Source organism: Alosa sapidissima, chromosome 20, assembly GCF_018492685.1.
Source record: "Alosa sapidissima isolate fAloSap1 chromosome 20, fAloSap1.pri, whole genome shotgun sequence".
Taxonomy (NCBI): domain Eukaryota; kingdom Metazoa; phylum Chordata; class Actinopteri; order Clupeiformes; family Clupeidae; genus Alosa; species Alosa sapidissima.
Window position 1 is genome coordinate 31,700,799 of NC_055976.1, and position 11,686 is coordinate 31,712,484.

The 11,686-nt window shown below is 39.7% G+C and overlaps 1 protein-coding gene across 2 annotated transcripts in view; it reads left to right on the forward strand.

Moving 5' to 3' along the window:
- Positions 1-6,478: 6,478 nt before the first annotated feature.
- Positions 6,479-11,686, forward strand: part of sbf2 (SET binding factor 2) — a 104,030-nt gene continuing 98,822 nt past the window's right edge. For both annotated transcript variants that reach the window (XM_042073823.1, XM_042073826.1), the window contains exon 1: positions 6,479-6,515. The gene's annotated coding sequence lies outside the window, so the exon portion shown is untranslated. The remainder of the gene's footprint in view (positions 6,516-11,686) is intronic.

The window sequence follows — 11,686 nt, forward strand, 5'->3', positions numbered from 1 at the left end:
AGGGCCTTTGGAAGTCTACCAATGAAGTGTGGAGCTACTTTGAGCTTTGTAAACGATGTAAAAAAATGATTTATTCGCATGGCTAGCCCGATGCCCCAGGCACTTCCATTGCAAGCCTGTTGGTAGCATCGGCTAACTAGCGCCGGATTTTGGAATGCAGGGGACAAGCTGAGATGGGCTATGAGACAAAACTCATATCATGTTTCATATCACACTCGGTATATGTGTTTCAACACACTTTAGGTCAATATCACACCAAACTTATCCTTTAAATGAGAAATCCGGCCGGTTTTACATGGATCTTGATCACTAGACATCACTTAGTGCTGTCAATAGGAAAAATAACGACCAAAATCGGTGCTACCGTACTGGAGTAGCTGCAGCTAATGGCCAGTACCCCCATTAACCTACAATGCTAGGTCTGGGGGCATCATCTAAACGTGCCTTTTTTGCCTCTTAAAGGATAATTCCGGAATTATCCTTTAACAGACTCAAAATGTCATTAAAAAGGTCTGGGTTACCATTAAAAAGGTATGATTAGAGTCCTTATGGGCAAAACGATGATGCATTTTCTACTCATTGGCAATTTGGCTGTGAATAAACCGTCTAAATTCAAAGTTTGTACCGTCACATCTGCACACTACTCTGTTTGCCTTTTCCTGCAATAACTGAATTCCCGCGATACTTCATCGTGAGCTAGCTTTCAGTAACGTGAAATCTTAGGCATAATTTGGACCCATGTTCATAACCATTACAGTGCCTATTTTTGAGGGGAAATAAACTTCAAGTTTTCATTGCGAAGCCATGAACTCGACAAGACTTTCTTGGGCTTTCTTGGAAACGACGGATGGAAACTGAGGCAGTGCTCGAGTTGTAAAAAAAAATCAGCAGGGATGGTGGATTGGATTTAACGTTTAGGGCCAGATCATTTGTGCTGATGACGGCGCATATGGTAGGAGACCAACAGTGTACCCTTTTGATTATAAGCACAAAGATAATTATTATATTATATTACATTGATGAATCATTGAACTGGAGTTGGTCCCCAGGTTGGCATGGCTACCACTGCTCCTACATAGTTAGGGTAAATAGATAGATGTAGATAGATAGATAGGTACTTTATTGATCCCCAAGGGGAAATTCAAGAAATACTTTGTGAATGTAAAGTCTGACCTGACGTTAGCTAGCTAGCTGGCGTTAGTTAACAAGAAAAAAATGCTGCAAACTAACTAACATTGTTTGCATGTCGCTGACTGACGTGACATCAATTTAAAATGATAAAATAATGAAGGTCCATGTACTCATACAGCAGGAGACCATTCCACACAAAAAACATTTTTTTATTAATATAATATAAAATACACGCACAATTCGAATCCCCCTCCCCTCCCCCCTCCACACACACACACAAAGGGAGAGGGATGAGGGCAGTACAGAACTAAGGCTTACTGGAGGGAGGCCATTGAGCATCTAGGGTACTTTTAGTTCAGTGATGCCATGATGTGATTTAAGCTATAATGATCTATATAATATCACCCCACCATCACCAGCTCCGTTTTCATTTAATTGTTACAGTATTTAGAGCTTTATTTCTAAATCTTTTTTCAGTGAAACAGAACAATCACAGGGATGTATTTTCCTTTATAGAGTAAAGGACTAAGGGCCAATCACAGTGAGGTTTCCTTTATAGAGGAAAGGATCAATCACAATTCTCTGTTTGACCCCTTCCCCTTCATCTTAGGGACCGTTCGTTATTTATAAACGGGATCACCGGAGAGATTTTGAGTGCTTCGATCAAAAGTTGCATGACCCTTTCCTGCCTGCTATATAATTTTCAACGACCCTCCAGCAGCATTTTCTAAAATTATATGACCCTCCCCGGCCAATTGTCAATGTCTTCCGCCCACGCTGTTACGCGCTAAGAAAACACATCATCAAATGCTACCGCCTTAAAACCAACCTCTGCTTTCTGATCTTACACATCACACTGCACCAAGATGGTGGCCATTTCAGTAGATTTACTCACTAACATTGTTGTGGAAACACAATAAGCATGGAAACGAAATGCACACTTCCTGCAACTGCATTAGCCTACTTGAAAAGTTACTCCTCTAGTAAGTATTCACATGAAATAAAACAATAAAGCATTGAGACCATTCAACAAAGCACACTGGGTAATAACAAATTCAACACATGAACTTGTTGCTATGGACTCGTCTCTAGGCTTCCTCAGTCATTGTAGCTAAAGCCGCCGAAGCTGAACATTATCCAAAACTCAATTTCTCAGATGAGCGTCAATTTGGGAGCTTTCTACACTCTTTCCTTCTCAAATTACTTGAAAAGGCCGTTTGCACAATTTAACAAATAATCACAAGGACCGAAAAATACCTAACATGACAACTTTTTCCGGGTTTATCATTTTAACGTTTCCCCGCTGTCTTGCCGTTTTAATATTTTCCCGTAGAATATCCCATATTACTGTAATACTCATAACATTAGTCCTGCATTCTGGCCTGTCTCTGTGTTGTCCTGTTGTTACCCTTGCCCTTCCAGTGAAACAGATGTATTCAAATCATCGTTTTGCTTGCTTGAATGCGAACTCAGAATGATGTTAACCTAGGCCTATTTAAGTTAACGACGTGGTTGTCGTGAGAGCACGATTCATTAGCGCTTGCAGTGTTCGGCCGTAGGCTATGCCTACGTGTGCACCTGCCAGGCTACTCAGCTAGACAAAGAATTCCCCCTCTATATTCACTCCAAGTTGGCCTACCATAACTTACCAACTACACTGTAGACCATAAACTGGCTATTTATATGACCAAATGTATTTGTTCAACTTTATGAAGCAGAATTACGCACTGTTACTTGGAACGTAAAACATTTTTGTTGGCAGGAGAGAGAATAACAGCGATTAACAAATTGCACTTGTTGCTGGTTACCAATAAATACTATATATTTTTTTGCAAACAAAAAAAAAAAACAGAAAGGATGGAGACAGCAAAGCTAGAGATGGGCAGGAACAAGGTCAATTGGTAGAAATGCTTGTCAAAACGTTAGGAGCTGGATGTGTGGATGAAGCACAAGTATGCTTTATGTTATGCACACTGTTTAAAGTTAGGCTATACAAGTAAACCAAAGTTAAATTGAGCTTTTTTAGGGCTGGATAAAGTTGACCAAATGGATATAGGCTGTTAGGCGTGAATAAAGTAGGCTACTTTGTTGCTCAAACCCTTCCAAAGATAATGGGGACGGATGTTGACATTTTCCGTATTTTGCGTGAGAAACCCGGGAAATCTCCCTTATTTTCATTGTTCAATGTTGACAGAGCTATGGAACGAAAGAGAACGTTATATGGCGACAGAAATCAACAATCAAACAAGCCACTTTGATTTTTTGCTGTTTTCATTAATACAAAAGATGGGTGACCCTCCCTCCTAGACAAAAAAAAGTTAGGTGACCCTCCCCTCATCAAAGAATAAAAAGACATGACCCTCCCCTATTTTCCTCCGGTGACCCTGTTTATAAATAACGAACGGTCCCTAAACAGAGATTTAGTATCATTCATTTCTTGTGTGGCTAGCTATAGGGAGGAGATTACATTACATTACATTACATTACATTACATTACATTTGGCTGACGCTTTTTAACCAAAGCGACTAACAACATGGTAAACAGTAAGTTTTAGAACAATTCTCACAATTTTAGGACAGTTTAAAAAAAAAAAAAAAAACACATTAGATGAGATGTATGTTGTGTAGATACACAGGAGATGTATGTTGCTAATTGGGATTTATGTTGTTTAGCGTAATGCCATGGTCATTTGATATGAGATGCTTGTACTCGTAACTTCGTCACGTGTAACTTTAGGACTGCTATTTTTTTTACTAACAGTAATTCACGAAGCACTTTAGCCCTAAAAGTACAGTAGCACCTACGTCTGTGACAGCTTAAGGGAACTTGCATTGTAGGCATAACTAAGGGATGCAATAACACCACCAACAACCAAAACTAGCCTACTCATTGTCAACATGTACATGAAATGTAACGTTTCATGTGAATCAAATTAAAATGTTTTCTTTGCAAACGTAGGCATAGGCGTATGGTGACAGATTAATTTAATTGAATAATGCTGCTGTGTGAATCAAGGTAAGCGTGCAGGAAGTGGCCACTTCTTAATGGGACCCACTGTATGGAAGTGGGCTAAGTAAAATAGAGATGTTTTAAATAAGATAAGGTTAATCAGAATTCTACGACATGCCCGCTTGACAACGGCAGAGATAGAACTGGCCTTTGGCCATAGCAACCATCCATTTAGAACGACTGGCCTTCATAGCAACCAAAGATCTGAGCTGTGTTGCAATGTGAGGCAAAGTATAGAACGGTGATGAAACATACAGAGACAGGTCAAGAAATATAGTGCAATGTAGACAGTAGTATACAGTTGATTTACAGAAGGTGGTTTAGAGTAATATGAAGTATTCCTTTATTCTGAGATAGGCTACATCAATAGGCTCTCAAAACAACCCCAGGCTCACAAAACAATCCCAAACAGACATAAGGTCTTTATAGAGCAAATCCATATAGATTATTTGTCAAATAAACCAGTAAAACATAATTTGTGGGATGGAATATATAACATTCACACTGATAGCTCATATTTTTTTTTAAATAAATCAGTGAAAAAGTATCCTGACAAACAAGCAGCTTTTTAATGCCTTGGTCATATTTCATAATTTAAATTCCTCTGTAGGTTACCTGAGGTTACCCAGTTTGAGAGGCGCAAGACGCGTGACATTATTTATTTTTTGCAGCCAATCACTGCTGTCATTTTATTTTATTGATTTGATCTCAGTCATAGAAGCTAAATTCGAAGGCAGGCCAAAGGTAAAATCCAACGAATCGCATTCAACCCGCAAGGCAATAGTTGAATAGAGCTTTTGAGGTATTGCCACTGCTCCAACACTGAAAGGCACTGTTAGAATGCTTGGATCAAGCCAGGTTCAGCATAGCGTATGTCACTGTCTGCTCACGTTGGTGACCGGACCAGGGCAAGCCCACTTTCGCAGTTCCCGCCGGAAATGCAGTCTAGTTAATATTATTATTATTCCCGTCTCCCTAATTTTTTTCCAGCTCCTGTGCCTAGGCCCTTTGAGACAGAGACACCGTTCCAACTTTAAAACGTCCGGGCAGTACCGGTGTAACTTGCTCGAGAAGATGACGTCAAGTGGGCGTGTCGTTCGTCCGCCATATTGGATTGAATAGAAAGCGAAACTAAATTTTAACAGGTCACAAATTTGGTCCGAACGCCACGAAACTTCACGTACATCATCATTGGACCAAGCCTCACGAAAGTTACTAGAAGGATTTTTGATTTTCGAAAGCGTTTGCCCGTCACAGCCAAACGAAATCGGCGGCGAAGCTCTGAAACAGGAAGTCGTCCATATCTCAGGAACACTGTCACATATCGATACCAAATTTTGTATATGAACTGGGGACTCCAATGTGAGGGTGCATAAGCTAAAAAAAAAAAAAAAGAAATATTCCAAAAGTTTCCATCATTTTGCATACCACCCAGAGGAATTTGGTAACTCTAACCATCCACCTTGTATCACAATGCCTTCCAAGTGTGCTCAATGCCTATCTATAGACAGCCACAATGTCTCCGGGCAAACCTAGCCCACTCATGAAATCCTTGCTCTGCAATGGGGATAGTATTGACTTATGAACTGAATTAGCAAGGAGAACAGTAGTTATATATAGCTTACATAATAGAGTTGTTTTCACATTGACGGTATTCAAATTCAATTTTTCATTATTGTTAAATATCATGATGGGAGAGTATTATTAAAAATGTTACAAGTATGCAAATGCATATGTTTACGGGCATTTAGGTTTTACTGTGTTGTTTTGTTGTAAAGACATGCAAGGCATTCTGGGCCGTAATGAACAGTGGTCGGCAGCACTCCATAGGCTACGTATTAATATGAATAGGTGTTTCTGTAAACCTAGGGACAATAAACAGCTATCGCTGTTACAAAAACGAGCTGGTAATCGCTCATTGAAGAGGGAACTATGATAAAAAGATTGTTTTCCTAAAAGCATGGAGTTGACGAAAGAATAAGCAAGCAATGTCACGTTAATGTTAAATAGACTACATGTGAACGCTAGGTGGCAACGTTGTATTACATTTCACTAGTGTACTTGAAATACGGTGTGAGCTTCACAAGTAAGGAAGGTGCAAATATTATGTAATTTATCATGGGAAATTATTGGAAATGTTATTTCTTGTTTATTCTAATTGCAAACCACACACATCCATTCGTAATCACACGTACACTTTTAATACCTTGAAAAGACTCATTTTGTTTATTTGATGTTGCCTAGCGACACAGCATTCAGAGCAAAGATTCTAGAACAGAGCTTCAGAGAGACACGTTTTGAATTCGTGGCCAAGTACCTAAAATATCGGTTTCCATGTGTATGTGCTGGATGGTGTGCTTCCTTTATGATTCAAGTAAGTGTTTTATACAGTTACAGACATAATGAGTCATGTTGTAGTGGTCCACATAAATGTGCCCCTTCTGTTATTAAAATGCTAAGCGGAGATTTAACATCATTCATTTCTTGTGTGGCTAGAAGCTAGCTATCTATGTCATAGGGAGGAGATGTTGCTGTAACGTTATGGGATTTATGTTGCTTAGCGTAATGCCATGGTCATTTGATATGAGATGCTTGTACTCGTAACTTCGTCACTCGTAACTTTAGGACTCCTATTTTTTTTTTTACTAAGAGTAATTCAGGAAGCATTTTAGCCCTAAAAGTAGCGCCTGAGTCTGTGACAGCTTAAGCGAGGACTCCTAATAAGACCGATTCACAAACAATGTTTTGTGGTGGCATTTCACGTCGCGATGTTTTGAAATGCGTCTAACAATCACGAGGGAACAATTTTGCATTGTAGGCATAACTAAGGGATGCAGTAACACCACCAACAACAACCAAAACTAGCCTACTCATTGTTTACATGTACATTAAATGTAACGTTTCATTGTGAATCAAATTAAAAGATTCTCCTCTTTGCAAACGTTGGCATAGGCATATGGTGACAGATTCATTTAATAATGTTGCTGCGTGAATCACGGTAAGCGCGAATGAAGTGGCCACTTCTTAATGGGAGTCACTGTATGGAAGTAGGCTAAGTAAAATAGAGATGTTTAAAATAAGATAAAGTTAGGATATGCCCGCTTGACAACGGCAGAGATAACTGGCCTTTGGCCATAGCAACCATCCATTTAGGACGACTGGTCTTCATAGCAACCAAGGATCTTAGCTGTGATTCATGTAGCTACAGTATGCATGCAATGTGATGCAAAGTATAGAAAGGTGATGAAATATACAGAGACAGGTCAAGAAATATAGTGCAATGTAGACAGTAGTATACAGTTGATTTACAGAAGGTGGTTTAGAGTAATATGAATTAAATATAAATATGTGCAGTGTATTAGCAGTTATCTCATACAATAAGTAGAACTAGAAATGTAATGCCAGAGGAATTACAATAGTGGATGGAAAGCTGCTGGGTTAATGTTGGTGGGGAGATTCCTGAAAAACATTGAATCACTTAATCTTTGCGTTCATACAAACCCTTGTACCAAAAAACCTTGTGCGTCAGGCATTGAATTCACAGGTGACACCTGTGCCAGTGTTCTAATTAGCCCGGGAACTTCTCTGGGAGCTTAAAGGTCCAGTATGTAGGAAATAATGGAAAATAAACTGTAACCATTCCAAAAATGATCACCATATGTTGTCAGAGAGTAAGGAAACATGATGAATTGAAGTAATGGCTTATTTGACAACATTACTCTAACCCGTGAAACCCCGAAAGCTAGAATAGCGTATTAATAATGGGCTAGCGCGTTCTCCTATTTGGGTTGCCAAATTAGCAAAGGCCAACTGTCAACAGCTGTCAGTTGTAGTCATGAACGCCTACAAGAGGCAGGCAAATTTCCAAAATTAAAACAAGAAACAAATTAAGTGGACATCGGAGGAGCTTCCTGAGATGGTGACGTCTTCGTCAAACGAAGAATATCAAGTCTGACGCAGAGCTGGCCATATTTCTCCACAACAGGTAGCCTATGCTAAACTTCATCTGCATCGCTAACTTCAGCTACATATGTTACGTTGGTTAGAGAGGTATTTTTTGTTTTCACTGTTTCCGTAATGTGTAGCTGGGTCATGGTTGGAGAAACGTTAAAGCAGCTGCAGGTCAACTAACGTTAGCTAAGTCTTCATTACATCTGGCAACCCAGAAGAGGCTCGCGTCTGGTAGTCTTGAGAACGTTCACCAGTGTTTTGATTTTGGCCAACAGAACGTTCGGTAACAATCCTACAAATCGCACCTTTAACAAGCGCAGCTGCCTTTAGGCCATTATGACATCACAGCCTTTGAAGTCTATGGGGGAAAAATGAGCTTTTTACCATTTTTAATCCCTTATTTCTCAAAAAGTATAAACTTTTTTAAAAATCTGAAAAAATAACTCTCTTGCCCCACTCCAGACCTTCAGAACGGTTATTTCAACATGTCTGTACGTTAAGCGGTTAGAGTCGCATTAATTCTTGAAAAGGTAAAAAGAAAAGGTTATAATAAGAAGAAGAAGAAGCCAGGAGATTTCAAGATAGTGGATTCCATCCACTATAATAATGTATGTAGATGTAGTAGTAACATTATAATAGTAGAAATAATAATATAGATATATGCAGTGTATTAACAGAATATAATAAAACAGAATAAATATGGATATTCAATATGACAAATATATAACAGATATGTACATAACATACAGCTATGTGCAGTGTGGAAACAGTGTCATTGTAGTGCAGAAACAACATTATAAGAGTAGTAAGAATAAGTCTATGTGCAGGATGAATAGTATAAAGATCAGTAGAATAACTATGTATAAATGTAATTACAGTAGGCCTATGTCGATTTGTAAATAAATAGAAAACTATGGGTGAGAGGGATAAATTAATTTTATTTAATCGTAAAAGTAAATTGCATTCAATTAAATTGCAATTAAAAATCTTTCCAGTAGGCTTTAATGTCACGCAAAAAGTACAACCAAAGCTGAGCTTGATCAACTAGAACGTCTAAAGAACCAGAACTTGAGTGTAGTTTTTTGCTGGGTCCCAGGCCATGTTGGTCTGAGGGGAAATGAGAAAGCGGACAGTGCTGCTAAGCAAGTCCTCAATGAAGAAGTCACAGAATGTCAAATCCGTGCCCCAGACCTTAAACCTATTCTGAACTCTTACATCACAGATAAGTGGCAATCTGAATGGGATTAATGTACCAACATCAAGCAAGGAATGTGAATTTTGGCACGTTTTCATGATCCACTGGGTCGTTGTGGGCCACACAAAATACAGTGTTGCTAAAATTACTCCTATTGTGGCTATTAGAGACATGCGTTCATGAGTATTCAGCTACATTTAATGAGTTAAGTAAAATACATTCACACACACAAGAAAACATCACTAATGTTGTGGATATTACTTTATTCTGAGATACATCAATAGGCTCTCAAAACAATCCTAAACAGACATAAGGTCTTTATAGAGCAAATCCATATAGATTATTTGTCAAATGAACCAGTAAAACAAAATTAGGGGATGGAATATATAACATTCACACTCATAGCTCATATTTTTCAAATAAATCAGTGAAAAAGTATCCTGACAAACAAGCAGCATTTGAATTCCTTAGTCATATTTCATAATTTCAATTCTTCTAGGTTACCTGATAGCCCAGTTTGAGAGGTGCAAGACGCGTGACATTATTTATTTTTGCAGCCAATCACTGCTGTTGTTTTATTTTATTGATTTGATCTTAGTCATAGAAGCTAAATTCAAAGGCAGGCCACAGGTAAAATCCAACGAACCGCATTCACCCCGCAAGCCAATAGTTGAATAGCCCTCTCCTAGAGCTTTTGAGATATTGCCACTGCTCCAACACTGAAAGGCACTGTTAGAATGCTTGGATCAAGCCAGGTTCAGCATAGCGTATGCCACTGTCTGCTCACGTTGGTGACCGGACCAGGGCAAGCACACTTTTGCAGTTCCCGCCGGAAATGCAGTCTAGTTATATTATTTACTTTTCTCGCGAACCTTTCACCACAGCAATTAGCAGCTAACATCGATTAAAAGCTGAGAAAAAGCTCTTTCATGTGATACTTGTGATGTTTGTGTGATGAAGCTACTTCGTGAGTAGTTCAACTGAGAAGAATGGGTGAATTTGGACGCACTTTCTTTCTTGCGCTGTCACTTTCTCCACTGTGTAAAAGACTAAATTCATTTGCGCTGTGAATGCTAAGATTATTTTGACAGGCCATAGGCTAAATAAAAATCGCTATTAGTAGGACACAAAGCAGAATATTGAAAGAAGGGGGCACCAAGGCCACCGTGGCCTGTAAACCTCTGATTTTCAAAGGGGCATCACAGCCGTCGTGGCCGCCGTGAAATTCCTAACCTGGTAGTGCTTATATCTCCACCTTGAAAATGCCAACTTTTCATCGGTTTGCTCCAGATCTCTAGCCCAGAAATCTAGACACACCCTCAGGCTACCAGACCTCTGCTGTTTCGTCGAATCTCTACTTTAGCTGTTGTGTGTGTGGCGCGTGTGCTGGCAAGTGTGTAAAAACACTGGCTCTGATTGGCTACCATGAAACATGACTCTGCCTTAGCCAATCATAATCGCTTACGTAGTTATTAACCCACCTCCTCACTAGCTGTGAGCCAGGGGTGCGTTCGGATTACACAGTTTATTCAATCAATGCAATAGTAACGCACTGCATTTAACGTCCAGTAACGTTAACGGCGTTGTAACGACGGGAAAAGTAATTAGTTAGATTACCCCGTTACTGAAAAAATAACGTTGTTACCTAACGCCATTCTTTTAAACGGCGTTATTCCAAACACTGTTTACTTCATAGCATACAATGTCTACCTGTGACTTGGCCTTGCTCTTATCCTCACCAGCTGGCATCATCCTCTGATATTGGCCATCATATGAGAGGCCTAGTGTCTACTGTATCCTCCATCATATGAGAGGCCTAGTGTCTACTGTATCCTCCATCATATGAGAGGCCTAGTGTCTACTGTATCCTCCATCATATGAGAGGCCTAGTGTCTACTGTATCCTCCATCATATGAGAGGCCTAGTGTCCACTGTATACTGTATCCTCCATCATATGAGAGGCCTAGTGTCTACTGTATCCTCCATCATATGAGAGGCCTAGTGTCCACTGTATACTGTATCCTCCATCATATGAGAGGCCTAGTGTCTACTGTATCCTCCATCATATGAGAGGCCTAGTGTCTACTGTATACTGTATCCTCCATCATATGAGAGGCCTAGTGTCTACTGTATCCTCCATCATATGAGAGGCCTAGTGTCCACTGTATACTGTATCCTCCATCATATGAGAGGCCTAGTGTCTACTGTATACTGTATCCTCCATCATATGAGAGGCCTAGTGTCTACTGTATCCTCCATCATATGAGAGGCCTAGTGTCTACTGTATCCTCCATCATATGAGAGGCCTAGTGTGTGTGTGTGTGCATGTGTGTGTGTGTGCGTGTGTGTGTGCGTGCGTGCGTGTGTGTGTGCGTGCGTGCGTGCGTGTGTGTGCGTGT